Source organism: Petaurus breviceps, unplaced genomic scaffold (genome assembly GCF_028583685.1).
Source record: "Petaurus breviceps papuanus isolate PSGF00001 unplaced genomic scaffold, PetGlider_PUasm1.0 140, whole genome shotgun sequence".
NCBI classification, from domain to species: Eukaryota; Metazoa; Chordata; class Mammalia; order Diprotodontia; family Petauridae; genus Petaurus; species Petaurus breviceps.
This window is the reverse complement of record NW_027185698.1, coordinates 22804101-22820346: the sequence shown is the minus strand read 5'-3', so window position 1 is coordinate 22820346 and position 16246 is coordinate 22804101. Positions and strand designations below refer to the sequence as shown.

At 35.6% G+C, this 16246-nt stretch overlaps 1 pseudogene; it reads right to left on the bottom strand.

Annotated features, from left to right (window-relative positions):
- Nucleotides 1-2639: 2639 nt before the first annotated feature.
- LOC138151437 (HAUS augmin-like complex subunit 2) overlaps nt 2640-16246 on the bottom strand; it is a 55845-nt pseudogene continuing 42238 nt past the window's right edge.

The following is a 16246-nucleotide window of genomic DNA, read 5'->3' as shown; positions in this document are numbered from 1 at the left end:
ATTACAATACCATGGAGCCATAGTAGGATCACACAAGATTTAATAGCTGCCACATTAAAAAAAATGGATTGATTGGAATATGATATTTCATAAAGCAGAAGAACTGGGGTTATAAACCAAAAATAACCTACTCAGCAAAACTGAATATAATCCTTCAAGGAATAAGGGAATATTTCGTGATATTGAGGACTTTCAAGCACTCCTGATGAACAGACCAAAGCTGAATGAAAATTTGACTTTCAAATAGAATGCTCTAGCATAATAAAGGTAACCATGAAAAAGAAACAAAGACCTGCAATAAGTCTAAAATATTTATATTTTTATACAGGAAGATGATCCATGTGTCTTCTAAGGACTTTTTATCACTATTAGAGTAATTAGAAGGAGTCTGGATAGAAAGGGGGTGAGAGAGTGAGCAATTATTTTGTGTTGATGTAAAAAAAATGGATAGGTAAGAGAGGAACACCATGGGAAAAAAGGGAAGAGAAAGAAAGAATAGGAGAAATATTCTGACATAAAAAATAGCACATCAGTGGAATATATTAAGTACACAATATGTCATATTAAGTGACCATAGTAATCTAATAGTTGATAAACTCAAAGATTTAGACTTTGGGGATAAGAGCTCAACATCTGATAAAAAATTACTAGCAAAACTGGAAAAGCTTTTGATAGAAATTAGACATAGACCAACATCTCATACCATATAACAAGATAAGTCAAAATGGATAAATGATTTAGACATAAAGGGTTCTACCATAAGTAATTTATGGGAAGATGGAAAAATTCACCTATCGTATCCATGGATAAGGAAAGAGTTTATGTCCAAGTAAGAGAGAGAAGAGTTTATGGCCAGTAAAATAGGTAATTTTTATTACATGGAATTAAAAAAGGTTTTGCACAAACAAAACCAATGCAGCCAAATTTAGAAAGGAAACAAGAAATTGGGGAAATTTTAAAGCAAGTTTTTCTGATGACTGCCTGTATTCTGCCATCTTCTTCCAGTCTCTAATTATAGCATTTTTTGAAAATCAGTAGCTTGGTCTCCTATTAATGTGCCCTAGCGACGACTGAGCAATCACCCTTTGTCAGAACTGCCTATATTGAGTGGGTGGCACAAGATCTTTCCAATAAGATGGGTAGGGCACAGGAGGTTTCTATTTTAAATGAATATGGTAGATTCTATTTTTTATAGTCAAGAAGTATTTATTAAGCCCTTACGCTATGTCAGGCGCTGTACTATACTCTGAGGATACAAAGAAAGGCAAACAAGTCTCTGCTTTAAAACAAATGACAATCTAATGGAGGAGATCTCACAGTCACTGTACAGAGAAGAGATTTATTGCTTTACACGCAGTCCTCTTTTGCCATTCTTTGTAAAGGTAAATATTAATATTTGTTGATTTTATCAAGTTCAAAAATAATTTAAAAATTAAAAAAAACAAATGAACAGGGATATAGAAATTAATATGCAAAGACATCAAAATCAGTTAACATAATAAAACTCCATCACATAAATAAAAGTCATGGTGGTATGATATTTTGAACTAAGTCAGAGTATTTCTGGAAATGAAGAGTTTTGTTTTCAGTTGAGCAACAATGTAGATAATTATGATCAAACCCAGTGGATTTCAATATGTGACTTCTCATTAGTTAAATGGAAAAAAATTGCTTTCTAAAAAAATGATTGGGTTCCATTGTTAATTACTTCATACATTGTGCAGTAAAGTTGTCTGCTACAAGGAAGTGTTGTAAGCCTATATAAAGTTAGTACATTTATAAACTGAGTCTTCTGGCTATGTGGGTGAGTGGGCACTGAGGCAGAAAGGTAGACAAGAAAGCTGCAGAAACATTGCAGTTCTTTGAGAGAGACAGAGACAGTGAGACAGAGACAGAGAGAGAGAGAGAAAGAGAGAGACAGAGAGAAAGAGAGAGAGAGAGAGAGAGAGAGAGAGAGAGAGAGAGAGAGAGAGAGAGAGAGAACCCAAAATATGAGCAGACAGTTATGACACTAATAGAACTAGATTTAGTCTAAAGCAATTATTGGCACCATTTCCTATCATGTGAACCTCTTTCCTGTACCCTTTTTTTGCTTGCTTATGTAACATTTTCCTTCCATAATGATCCTTTTAAACCTAACAAGACCAACTATCCAACTATTCAATCTTTCTTCTCGCTCAAGGACTAGGAGGCTGATGGTGATTCTTGTTACAGATAGCAAAGTAGTACAAACAATGCCAGATTCAAGTAGAATTTTTAATTCTGGAATTTTTGTTTGTAATTTTTGTTTTTTATTATTTTGTATGGCTTGTTGTGAGTATGGCAAATACTGTTTTTTTTTTCATGTTTAGGCCTAGCCAGTGAGGATCAAATTCATTATTCTTCAGGTTAATACTTTATAGTCTGCTCACAGAGAAAACAACAACAACAACAACAAAGAGGTAATAATTAGTTTTGGTCATAATCAACTCCAACTAAAACTGAGAAAAAGAGGTTTCCTGAATACAATTAGTCAGCAAACATACACATTCTCCTGTTCTATTTAGTTATGAATGGACATCACCTCTACAAAGAGTTGGTGGTCACCTGGTACAGAGTCAGGTGACCCTGAGTTTGGGACCAGATAGGTGGAAGGGGGATTACAATATTATGCTTTTTTTTTTTAAAAAGATGCTCTCCAGAAAGTGACTTGGTGACAGAAGATATTTTTCTCGCTATTTCCACTCCAATGTATTTTCTATCAGTCATTCTGTCTCTCCTGCCAAGACACTGATTTTTGTCAATGTCCTATCCTAAGACATGTGTTTCAAGGAATGCTTCTAATGGCCTCAACATGGGTTTCTGTTTTTTTCAATAAAAGTCACGGCCAGCCATAAAACCAAGCATGAGTAGCTTTCCAGAGGACTGCTGCTGTGAATAGCTTTCAAAGTTCTGATCACATAGTATAGTGAACTCTTTATTTATTCGATAAATCAGTGCAAAACATTCACAGAAAATCAAGGTACAGCATTCACAATGTTGCAACTTATCACAGAAAATAAAAAACACCATTCACCATGTCACCACTCAATGACTTACCACTAAAATGGCCACATAGTTTTCACCAAAGTGGTCACATAGTATTCAATAAAGTACATTCCTTTAGTCAATCACAAAATCCTTACTTCAATCACAAAATACAAAAGTCAAAGTTTTTGAAAGCTCCAACTGTCACCTGGATTCAAAGGCAGGCAGCTCCTAGTTTCTTGTCCAGCTCCTTGTCCAGTTCTTTTCCAGTACCCAGGAGTTCCATATTGAAGTTCACAGTGTTCAGTGCACCTCGAATCCTTTACAGTTCCTATTTCTGGGAAGGCAAAGCTTAACAGAACCACAATAATATTCATGCACATTGCCGGCACCATTATCAATTCTCTATCTGTCTGTGAAATCAACTCAGACCCACCAACAAGGTCTGAGAACTCAACACAAATCATCAACAAATCATCAATATAGAAATCAACACAGACCCACAAACAAGGTCCAAGAGGTCAGCACAAATCATCAGTAAAGTTCCAGGACCTATAAAACCCTCCTCCATGACTTCTATAAACATACAACCAGAAAATCCTCTTTCAGGGCTTTCAGTAAGGTCCCAGGGCTTCTGTACAAAGTATCACAAACATAGACAGACAGAGCAGACAAGCAGTGTGTGGGGATACCACAAGTTTTCTCATTCTTGACTCTGTCACTGCAAGAGTCCTCTTCTCAGTTCTGCTTTCTCTAGCCTGGACCTCTCCTTATATATGGTCATTAGCTCCTCCCCTTCCTATTGCAGGAGTTCATGAGTTCTAGGGTTCACAAGTTGTGGGGTTCACACATTCTGTTTCTTAAGAGACTTGATACAAGTCTTATTGTTAATTCAATAGCAGAAACATGGTGTGAACTACTTCTGTGCTTGCCATTACAACAGCTCTGGTAGTTGTGCTATATACCTGTGGTAAATAGCTTTAATAGGCAAGTTCTGGCAAAGAAGCTTCATTGGTCTCTGTTGGAGGGCACTTTTCTTCAGCACAATCTCTACCTGTTGATTCATGCTTTTCTGAGTCTTGCATCTTTGAACTATAAAGAAAGGGGGAACAACAGCTGCTGTATCCTCTTCTGGTGGTGAGGTCAATTTCCAAAGGCCTTTTGTTTGATTTCAGGTTACATATCTTTAATCTACTTTATTCTAGAGAAGTTTATTTTTTTAAAAGAAGCAGGATTCTTTCATGAATCTAATATCTCCTGAGTGACAAGTCCCAAGCATTTGGCCAACAACAGCCCTGTAGCTGTGGACCCAAGGCAGCCACCACGCTTCTGCCAGCTGTCTTACCTGGTATATTCAAAATCACATTTGTCTGTGTCCCTGCAGGGTTAGTGCCACTCACGAAGGGGAAAACCACCAGCTTTGAATACAGAAATATTTGCATTATGCCACACTGTCTTCTTTAACTTTAATGGAAACAATTTTCAAACTGCAAATCTCAATAAAAATGTGAATACTATTAATAAAAAAGAATGGTTCCACTTGAGTTGTGATAGATTAAGAAGTTTAAAATACCATTAAACTTCTTATTCAACACCATCACCCCCCTCTCTACCCTTTAATGCCTAGCATATAGTCTATACTCATAAACATTTGTTTATGGATTGGTTTTAAAAACTGGATTTTAAATCTATCCTCAGATACTTAATAGCTGTGTGACCCTGGGAAAGTCATCTAATCTCTCTCTGACAGTTCCTGGATTGAAAAATGAAGATAGCAAGAACAACTCCCTCACAGGGTTGTTGTGGGATCAAATGAGAAAATATTTGTAAAGAATTTAGCATAGTCCTTTGCACATAGTAGGTGCTTAATAAATGCTTATTTCCTCCCCTTTCCCTTTCTTCCTCTACTTGGTCAATTGTTCTTTTCAAAATACATCCCTACAAAATCATCCAGAAAATAAAGACTTTTTTTATAATAGGGAATGCCTGATGTACGAGGAAAGGCATTGGAACTTGTCAAACCTGACATCTAAATCCAAAGCATTGTGGGAAAAGTAAAACAAAATTAAAGAATTTTGGGGTCTATCATTTCTACCATCATATTCAAAGGACATTACAGTCCATGTATTATCTGGGTCATCCTAAAAACGCACCTGGAGTGATGCGGACAGACTATCTCTCAGTGTTTTATTAAAATTCTCTTTAAAGTTTTAACTAATTCATGTTTGAATTTAAATTAGAAAGCTCCAATTATGAGACCACAAGGACTGAAAAAGAAAAAAAAAACAACAACTGGTTTCTCCTATACCTCAAATAGATTCAAATTTTTATTCGGGTGATTATGCAATCCCTCTAGAAAGTGGTAGTTATAGCCTACCTTGTAATTAATTTATGACTGCCTACACTGAAGTAAAATTAACCAAGTTAATACTTTGAGTCATTTACATTGAAACACTGTCACCACCAGATTTAAATAGCTCCCTCAGCAAGTTCACTGCTATGGCCTTCCATCACAGAAAATTACTTTCAAATACTAAAAAAAAAAATCTTTTAATATATGTTGTGGTAATATCCACTCCTGAGTAGGTCTATTGGGGAAGAGGGGGGAATTACTGGCATTTTGAACTACTTAAAGTTGGCTAAACCTTAAGTTTTCCCTAAAATTTTCATAGGACTCCTAGATGCCTGAATTTGAAAGGGCCCTTTTGGTAATCTACTCTTCTTGCCTAATACATGAATTCGCTCTTTAGGATCTTAAAAAAATATCATCCAGCCCATGCTTAGATACTCAATTTCAAGGAGGATACAAACCTCATAACCCTGACTATTTTCTGCACCTTTTTAGACTATTATGTTATAACCCTTCAAATGTTTTCAACACTGTATGTTCAACATAACTTTGGGAATAATTTCCTTAGGATCACAATTTTTTTCTCTTAAAAATATAAAAAATCCTTAAAAAAAAACAAGTAGTTTAGACTTCAAAAGCATATCTTTAAGATTTCTAAAGAAGTTAGACTACATTGTGAAGGCTATTTCTAACTATAACTGGAATCATAAAGGGAAAATAATTTTAAATTTTGGTGCATTACATTAGGCAAGCATGGTTCACTTGTGTAGAGATCACAAATAGATTTCTCCATAAGGCCAGTTCTTTGGCCATTAGATTCCATCTTTAGAAATAGAGAACAAGAAATAAGCTGTATAAAAACAACAGCAATATGGATAGTGATTGGGACTAGAATGGTGCTTTTATTTGTTTAGGAAATTCTGGGTGAAGAAATTAATTCTAACAATGCAAGTTGGTACTTTCTCTGAAATTTATAGTCTTAGAGAATTGCCTACTACAATTTGAAATTAAGTGACTTGCCCTGGGTCAAAAAGTCAGTATGTGTCAGAAATAGGCCTTGAACCCAAGTCTGCCTTGTTGTGAAATTAGTTTTCAATTTTCATTGGTATTTTGCCTCTCTTATAATAAATTATATCATATAAGGAAATTATAGTTAAGAGAATAAAAACAGTAACTGTGGAAAAGTTTAACTTATTATAACAGAATATATTATAGTGGAAAACTTTAGAGGATTGCTCACTATTAGCTATAGCCTTTAACATTACAATTTTGTGCAGTCATTACTAAAATATAGAGTATTCTATTACTTCGACTCTTCCAGTTATTATCCGTAATATTTACTGCCCCTGGGCAAGGACTATAAATGTGAAAACAAAAATGTGAAGGGCTGGCCTGTAAAATGACAAAATATTAAAAGCTTCCTATAAATAATAGCATTCTAATTCTCCACCAACAAGAGCCAGTCATTGTTCTGTGAATGCTGTTATAAAATAACAAGTAGCAAAAGACAGATTTGTTCAAATAATTATAAGGATTAAAACATCATGGGAGAATTAAGAAAACACTTAGCTTACTTTATGTTCTATGGTAGATGTCAAGGAACACCCAGGCTAATCCCCATCTTTACTAGAAATTGCTCCTTAAATTGCAGATTCACCAAACTCAAGAGAACTGAAGAAACTCAATTTGGTAAAGGAGAAAATATTCTAATTACTTTTTCCCTCAAAGAAAAAGTGTGATTTAGTGAGAAAAGTCTTGAATTGGGGGTCAGAAGACCTGGGATCAAACCTTGGCTGTGTCATTGACTAGATATATGAGCAAATTATTTTATCTCTGAGATTCTTTTTCTTCCATCTATACAATCAAGGGTTGGAGTAGATCAGTGGTCTTAAAGTGAAATAGAAATGAAACCCTAGGGACTGAATAATGATTTAGAAAATCACAAAAGAACATAATCTATTTTGCCTTATATTTTGATTTGCATTATATTTTGATTTGTTCTGGTAAACATCTCCTAATTACATTGAAGCTACTTTGCCATACCATCAACTACCACTCAGGAGTTTTCCTGGCTATTTGCATAAGTTTGACACTTTTCACTGTATGATACAGCTCTGACACTGAATTCTGTCATTTAGCTACAAGAACTAAATGTGGAACATGTGCTATATTGGAAAGCACAATGAACTCTGAGTCACAGGACCTGGCTCCTGGCCTGGGCTGCCAATAATGAGCCAAGGAATCTTTGGTAGGTGATTTCTCATCTCTAGACTTCAGGACTTCAGTTTTTCCATCTCTAAGATAAAGTAGTTGGATTAAGTTGTTTCTAAACTCTATTACATCCCTAAAATGCTATAAAATGCTACCCTTATCTTCTTTTTAAAATTTTGAAATTGTTATTTAATTTGTAGTTTATTGAATAAAGCAAACATCTTCATAACATAGCATTATAAAATGATTTTGCGCATGAAACTGCAAATCTATTCTGTTCAATTTGTTATTTATTCCTTTTAAGCATATAAGAAAACTATCATGTAAATTTCTTTTTTCCTTCCCTCTCCCTCCCCTACCTTGAGATGGCTACCATTGGACACACACACACACACACACATATGTAAAATCATTCTATACCTACTTCTATTTATCACTTTTTTTCTCTGAATGCAGATAGCATCTTCTTTCATATGTCTTTTGAAGTTAATTTGGGTATTTCTAATGGTCAAAATGACTTAATCACTCAAAATTCACCTAAAACAATATTGCTGCACACTCTTGGTTCCACTCATGCTCTTCATTTTTTCATGCAAGTCTATTCATGTTTTTCTAAGATCATCAAGCTCACAATTTTTTATAGCACTGTAGTATTTCGACTTGTTCAGTCATTCTCCAATTGATGGGCATTACTACAATGTCCAGTTCTTTGCCACTAGAAAGAGAGCTGTTATTAGTAGTATTTTTTCCAGTCACCTCATTTTTTTTGGAGTGCAAATGGGGTTGCCCAATGTCACACAGCTAGTTTTCGTGTTGAGTGTCTGAGTCTGGAGGCTGGATTTGAATTCAGGTCCCCCTGACTCCAGGGCTGGTGTTCTATTCACTGCACCACCTAGCTTCCTCTAGTCACCTCATTTTTAAATTAAATTATTTAATTTTAGTTTTCAACATGTGCTTGCATAAATTTTAAATTTTCTCCCCCTCCGTTTCCCCCCTCCCTTTTTCTTCCTCCCCCATCCCTCCCGAAGACAGCCTGCAATCTGATATGGGCTCTACAAATACATTCCTATTAAACACATTTTCACATTAGTCATGTTGCATAGGATTATAGCGAATGGGAAAAAGAATAAGAAAGAAAAACAAACAAACAAAAAAGAAAAAAAAACAAAACAAAAAAAGAAGTCTGCTTTGTTCTGCATTCTGACTCCATGGTTCTTTTTTCTGGATGTCACTGGCATTTTGCTTCATGTGTCCTTTGGAGTTGTTTTATGTCCCTGAATTGCTGAGAAGGGCTAAGTCTATCAAAATCAATCCTTGCACACTATGGTAGTTACTGTGTACGATGTTCTGGTTCTGCTCTCTTCACTCAGCATCAGTTCTCATAAGTCTTTCCAAGTTTCTCTGAAGTCTACCCATTCATCATTTCTTATAGCACAATAGCATTCCACTGCATTCATATACCACAGCTTGATTAGCCATTCTTGGCCACCACAAAAAGAGCTGCTACAAATAATTTTGTACAAGTGGGTACTTTTCCCATTTGTATGATCTTTTTGGAATATAGCCCTAGAAGTGATATTGCTGAGTCAAAGGGTATGCACATCTTTATTACCCTTTGGGAATAGTTCCAAATTGGTCTCCAGAATGGTTGGATCAGTTCACAACTCCACCAATAATGCATTAGTGTTCCAACCTTCATCATTTTCCTGTTTTTCCATGTTAGCCAATTTGATAGGTGAGATGTGGTACCTCAGAGTTGTTTTGATTTGCATCTCTCTAATCAATTGTGATTTAGAGCATTTTTTTCTTTTGATTGTAGATAGCTTTAATTTCTTCATCTGATAACTGCCTATTCATAACCTTTGACCATTTATCCATTGGGGATACTGCAAGTATTTTAGGACACATAAGTTCTTTTCATTTTTCCCTAAGCATCTTTGGAAATTGATCTAGCAGTGGTATTAAAAAATAACTTTATTATTGATATAACCAAATCTATTAACAGTTTTTCTTATTTAATAAAAATCCATTTATTCCTGGTACAAATCCCACTTGGTCATAATGTGTAGTCTTTGTTATATATTGCAATCTTTTAGCTAATATATATATATACATACATATATATATAATATATACATATATATATATATATATATATATATATATATATATATATATTTGTTTTTTGGAGGGGGGAAGGAAGGGTAATTGGGGTTAAGTGACTTGCCCAAGGTCACATGGCTACTGTTAAGTGTCTGAGGACAGATTTGAACTCAGGTCCTCCTGACTGCAGGGTCAGTACTCTATTCACTGTAGCACCTAGCCACCCTTAGCTAGTATTTTATTTAGGAAATTTGCAACAATACTCATTAATAAAATTGGCTTATAATTTTCTTCATTAATGCCAGATAAAATTTATTTGTCATCAAAATATGTAGAAATGCCCTCTATGAAAGAAGACCGACTCTAGGTGTTAAGGTGAATGAGTTTATTGAAGAGGCCTATTTTGATAAATAAAATGTGTTGAGATTATTCAGGTGTGGATTGCTGGCTTTGTGCCCCTTGGACTCTGACAGCACTGATTTAGTGAAACTTCATAGGTAGTTTGGGCAATGGCCTGTGAAAGGAACCAGTGCACATCATGACTAATAATATGTACTCAGAAAAAATAGAATGGAACCCCCATGGCTAGTCAGAATTAAAACTGGAAAGACCATTTCTAACTGAAATTTTCCTTTAGGCAGACTCTTTAACCACATTTACTCTCACTCTATTATGGAATTAGTCTTATTCTATGGGAATTGAAATAGAAATACATATTAAAAAAAACAATACTGGATTTATCTTGAGTGACTTGATTCACTTTATCTATTTAGGACAGGTTTCAAAATTGATTAAAACAAGTTGTCATTATATATGGGATAGTTAAATATAATGGTTTGGGGTGGGGGTGGAGACCAAGGAAAAAAGGAAGTTTTATGTCCAAAAATGCTAGCGATGTAAAAGGTCAAAAGAATCAAGAAAACAATTTTGAATAGATTGGAAGTTAGATACAGCTTCATTTCACTCTCTGTAGGAAGAAATGAAGAAAGAAAAAAAATGTAGCTGCACTTTACTGAGTCATTGAATTTTTTTAGTGCCTATATTATGTATGATCCCAAAATTTCACTGACTTTTTACAAAGGCTTTTACTAGAAGCTAATGCAAGTAATTCCTACCAGTTTCAAAGCATTATCAGAAACTGACTAGTCTGTACAAATGAGAATCTATGTATGGGATAATGCAGGCTGCATTAATAGAAGTAAAATATCCAGAAAGAAAGTGATAGTCCCACGTGCCCCAAAGTGAACTCATTATCATTTCGCTCAAGTCCTCTCCTCTTCCTCACTTCTCCATTATTTTCAAAGGCACAACCATTTTCCTGGTCTCCAAGGCTCACAACATAGATTTCATCCTCAATGTCCCACTCTCTTATCCCCCATATGCAGTCTATTGCCAAGTCCTATTGATTCAATCTTCATACCATTCTTTCATATCCCCCCCTTCTCTGATCTTACTGCTACCCTGGTGCAGAACCTCATCACATTACACCAGGACTGTTACATTAGCCTGCTGATTGACCTCCCTGTCTGTAGTCTCTCTCTCACTCCATCCTCCACTCAGTTATATAATCATAGATTTAGAGCCAGAAGGAACTTAACGTAAGTCATCATCTAATCTCCTCATTATTACAGCTGAAGAAATGGAGGCATAAAACAGTTAAACGAATGGGTCAAAGACACATAACTGGTTAAATGGCAAAGGGAGGATCTGAACCCAGTTACTCTGACTTTAAATCCTTGTGCTTCTTTTGAGATGATAAACCTAAATAAGGATTAGTGAGAAATTACATGGAAGTCTGAAAAGTTGTCATTTGGAAGAGAGATTTAGACATAGCTTACTTGAGGACAAAGGAGAAAAATGTGAGCATTGCTTGAAGATTACAAAGCAAAAGGCTTCAATTTAATAAAGAGAAAATGCTCTAACCATTATATAATATATATTAAATTTAAGAAGCATTTATGAAAGGAAAAACCAAGAAAGCAAAGTATAGGCCAGAATCCAGTTGAACTCTCCCAACATCCCTCTCCAAAAAACTTTAAAATAATGCCTCACCTCAAATTTTAGAGTGGCAGTGCCAGAAAAAGGTAGGAGGGACACATTTTTCCAGCTTAAGACAATTTAGGAGTCCTACAAGAAAGTTTTGTAACACTAGGGTGGGTGAAGGCCCAGAACATGGCAGGAGCACCAGAGTTGGGCTTTGGAGTTAGTCATGAAAGCAGCAGCAGCATTAGCAACAGCAGCAGCTCAGTGAGGTCTCAGTCTAGAGACAGGAAGTCTGTTTGGACAAGTACTTAAAATAGAGATTACTCTAGATCTCTTGCTAGCACTGTGTGCAGCTGGTGCTGACTGGCAACTCTATTGTCCATAAGCAGTTCTAGGTTATAGCTCCAGGTCACAGAGGGACATCTGTGATCAGTGACAAGAGAACAGGGCTTAGTCACAATTCCAGGGACGAGAAGAGTGCTAACATTTGTGGCTGTGGTAGAGCAGGGAATTGGATCAGATTTTAGGACTCCTAGTAGTAGCTGGAGTGAAAGAGAGGTCCTACTGGGGTAATGATCAGAGTATAGACCAAGGCAGCAATGAATGTATCTTTGTCAAGATAACAGTGCCTTAGCAACACCAAAAACATGTAGACCCCCAGAACTTACTGTGAAAACAGCAGTACAAAAAAAAATCCTGAAGTCCAGCATAGTGCCTCCCCACCCTGAGGTGAGCAGACCCCAATTTTAACATAAAGTTCAAAGTCAATACATAGGCTGGAAAAGTGAGCAACAACAATAACAGAAATTGACAAAGACGACAACAACAAAAACCTGCTGTGGTGACTGGGTAGACCAAGACATAAACTCAGAAGACAACATGAAAACAACTACAAACAAAGCCTCAAAGAAAAATGCCAGTTGGACCCAAGATCAGAAAGCATTCCTGGAAGAGATAAATAAAGAAAGAGAAGAGTGGTAGAGGAAAAATTGATAAAAGAAATGAGATTTATACAAGAAAGTTATGAAAAGAGAATTAACAGCTTGATAAAAGAGGAATGCACACAAACAAAACATACCTAACTTGGGGAGGCAGGAGAGGGGGAGAGAGAGCACAAAAATTCACTGAAGAAACAAATTCCTTTAAAAAGTAGAATTTTCCATTCCCAATGAAAAAAATAAAGAGTTGCAAAACCTCACTGAAGAAAATAATTTCTTAAAAGTTCAAATTCAGCAAATGGAAACTAATGACTTTATGAGAAATCAAGATACAATGAAACAAAATCAAATGAATAAAAAACAAAGAAGACAATGTAAATTATTTAATTGGAAAAACAACTGCCCTGGAAAATAGATTAAGGAGAAATAATATAAGAATTATTGGATTAACTGAAAGTCGCGGAAAAAAAAAAGAGCTTAGACATCGTTTTAAGAAATTATCAATGAAAATCTCCCTGATCCTAGAACCAGAAAGTAAAATGAAAACTGAAAGAATTCACATGCTATCATGGTTCAATTAAAGTGAAGAGGGCAGGGGTGGCAATCATGATTTCAGAAAAAGCAAAATCAAAAGTAGACCTAATTGAAACTACATTTTGCTTAAAGGTTCCATAGATAATGAAGTAATATGAAAAGAAAGATTATAACAAATTTCACCGATACAGGCCTCATTCCTTAAATATATAGGGAACTGAATCCAATTTATTTTTAAAAATTCTCCAACTGATGAATAATCAAAGCCTATGAGTAGGCAGCTTTCAGAAGAAACCAAATCTATCTATAGTAATACAAAAAAAATGCTCTAAATCGTTATTGATCAGAAAAATGAAAATTAAAACAACTCAAGCATTACCTCCCACCTATCAAATGACAAATTCTGTAGGGAATGAGGGAAAATAGGTACATTAGTGAATTTTTGGTGGAGTAGTGAAGTTGTCCAACTGCTGTAAAAAGCATTTTGGAACTAAAGCCAAAGGACTATAAAACTCCAAATCCATTGATCCAGCAACAACACTATTCAGATTATTCCCCAAAGAGATCAAAGAAAAAGTAAAATGACCCCTAGGTACAAAAAACAATTTATAGTAGCTCTTTTTGATGGCAAATAATTGAAAATTAGTGGGATGCTCATCAATTGGGGAATATCTAAGCAAGTTGTGGCACGTGATAAGGAATGTGCTATTGTGCTATAAGAAATGATAGGGTGAGGAAGGTTTGGGGGAAGGGGATAAGTTGCAAGATCTATATGAACTGGTGCAAAGTAAAGTGAGAAGAACTGGAAGTTCATTGTTTATAGTTACAACAATGGTGTAATGATGATCAATTATGAAAGATTTGGTTATTCTGATCAATACAATGATCCAAGATAATTCTAAAGGACTCATAAGGAAAAAAAAATTTGTCCCTCTCCAGAGAGAGAACTGATGAACTCAGTGCAAATTGAAGCATGATTTTCTTCTGTGGTTTTTTTTTTTTTGCTTTTTAATTATATGACTAATATGGACATATATTTTCATTATTTCACATGTATAATTGATATCATATTGTTTGCCTTCTCAGTGGTTAGGGGTGCCATGGAAGGGAAGGAGAGATCCTGGAATTCAAAATGTAAAAAGAAAAGAATGTTAAAAATAAATTTAAAAAAAAGAAATATGTATGAAATTCAGGCCATTAAGAAGGCATTAGGGATTCCCTCAAGTAGCTTATAGTTTATTGGAAGATGGGGATACAGATTCAACAATGGAGTGGACTACTTCCTTATCATTGGAGGTATACAAATAGACCACCAATTAGGGTGTCGTAAAAGGGATTACATTAGGTGATAGTTCGGACAGGCTGACCTCTGATATTCTTTCTGACTATGGTTCTGGGGCAAAAACATTTTAGGTTTTCCTATTAGTATCTTTTGAAAAAACAAAATCAAATGCCAGCATGAATCATAAGGCAGGTTTACTTTACTTCTCCTAGCTTTGATGACATAAGAAGAAATATCGTGAGCTAAAAGGAGGATATCATTTTCATACCATTTCTTTGCAGTCATTTTAAGGTTGCTCCTTGAGCTCGGTGCACTCAATTTTAACTAGAAATAACTGCTGGGTTGTTGTTGTGGTTGTCTTTTCGATCCGTATTTGATGAGGAAGTTGTGGTGTATTTTTTTCTGATGTGGATATGACCATCATCCTCCATGCCTTGAAACTGTAGCCTTAATTACAATAATCATCTCTACTTTAGGCTACTTTTGAGCTTCAGATGGTGAGGAAGGCAGCAGTCTGTGTGTTTGTGGGTAGCCACTGCAGGAAGCGTATTGTGCTAGTGTCCCATAGTAAAATCAGATGGAGCTTCACTTCGATGAAGCTGCAAGGACTCTGAGTATATTTGAGGAACAGCTTGAATATTTAATAAGTCTAAATGGCATGAGGGAGGTGTGGGTTTCTTTAGAGCCATTTTTCTTATCCACAGCATAACCAAAGACACTTAATGAACACATCTTAGCTCTATATTAGCATTTTCAAGACCATAGACATTTACAGAGGAGAAAAGTGAGAATTCACAGCAGGTTTGAAAGGCTTCTTTCCAATCACAATGGGAAGGGTTGTAAGCAGTCAAAAAATTCATAAAAGTACATGCATCCCTGCCTTCTGATGACAGCATACATCTTCATGGAGAGAGGCAAAACAATACAACAGACATTTTCCAGGGATGAGAAAGCATTGTAAATGAAATATGCCTATAAGACAGAATGAAGACAAAAAGTCATAAAAGGGAAATGGTCAAATGTGGTAAGTATACTGGATGGGCCATAATATTTCCATGATTTGATGCATATGATGTGCATGAATACAAAAATGTCCCCAGTATAGGATTCATGCTGCTTTAAAAGTCTGTGTATTTATTTAGAAGATACATGTTCAGATTTTTTGTTGCCATTCTGCTCTATGGCTCCATCCCACTTCACACACTCACTTGCTGCTTTCCCATATATTCTCAATGCCAGGATTATTTTCTCATCTAACTATAGTCTTCAAAGACCCACGAATATCCTAGCTCCTGTATCAAGTCTTGCCTGCTCACCTGCAAGGGAGGTGATCATTGTTCTACAAATGGTTAAGATTTTAACATTTGTACTCTTTTCTTTCTGATCAGATGATTAACGAATCCCTTTTCAAAATGTAATTTTTAAAATTTAACAATCATTTATATTATTTTGCTCATTAAACAAAGAAAAGAAAGAGAAAAATAAAGAAAGAGAAGTAGAGAGGAATGAAATAGAGAGGGAGGGGGAAAGTAGAGAGGAAAGAAGGTAGGAAGAAAAGAAGCAGGGGAAAGCATAAAGAAATGAAGGGATGAAAGGAGAGAAGCAAGGAAGGAAGGAAGGAGGGAAGGAAGGGATAGAAGAAGGAAGGAAGGGAGAGAGGGATAGAGAGGTAGAGAGAGGGAAGGAGGAAGGAAGGAAAGAAGGGAGAAAGGGAGGAATAATAGAAGGCAGGAGGGAAGGTAGGAAAAAAGGGAGAAAGGAAATAAAGGAAGAAAGAAGAAAGGAAGTAGGAAAGGAAGAAGGGAGGAAAAAAGGAAAAAAACAAAACCCTCCTAAACA